Source organism: Penaeus japonicus, unplaced genomic scaffold (genome assembly GCF_977035675.1).
Source record: "Penaeus japonicus unplaced genomic scaffold, GWHDUDI00000001_assembly GWHDUDI00000034, whole genome shotgun sequence".
Classification (NCBI taxonomy): Eukaryota; Metazoa; Arthropoda; class Malacostraca; order Decapoda; family Penaeidae; genus Penaeus; species Penaeus japonicus.
Window position 1 is genome coordinate 3,791,372 of NW_028234436.1, and position 476 is coordinate 3,791,847.

Here is a 476-nt window from a genome sequence, read left to right on the forward strand (position 1 = left end):
CGAATGTTCTCTCTCACATCTTAGATATATCTATATACTCATTATATATAATTGATATATATAATATATATTAATATGATATATATATATTGTATGCGTATCAATAATAATATATATTATACAAATTCTTCGCGACTCAAATATATACATATATATATATAACGAGAGATAACAAAACAGTGAGGAGGGAGGACCAAAGAATAGATATGTAGACATATATAGCATATAATTAGAGGCAGAGATTGTGGAGCATATGACCCTTCACATATACACGCAGTGGTTGGACATGAAGCTCTACAGACTGAGGGTCAAACATGATGCTTCAATTCTGTTCCTATCCTAGGAGGTACGAAAATGGGCAAAAATCTATCCTTAAGGCAGGCCAAGCGAGGTCAGGGGTATATATGACCAGCCTCGACCTAACTCGACTAAGTCGTCTTCCATCACTCCTCTCCTCCTCGTTCCGCTCTACGCGA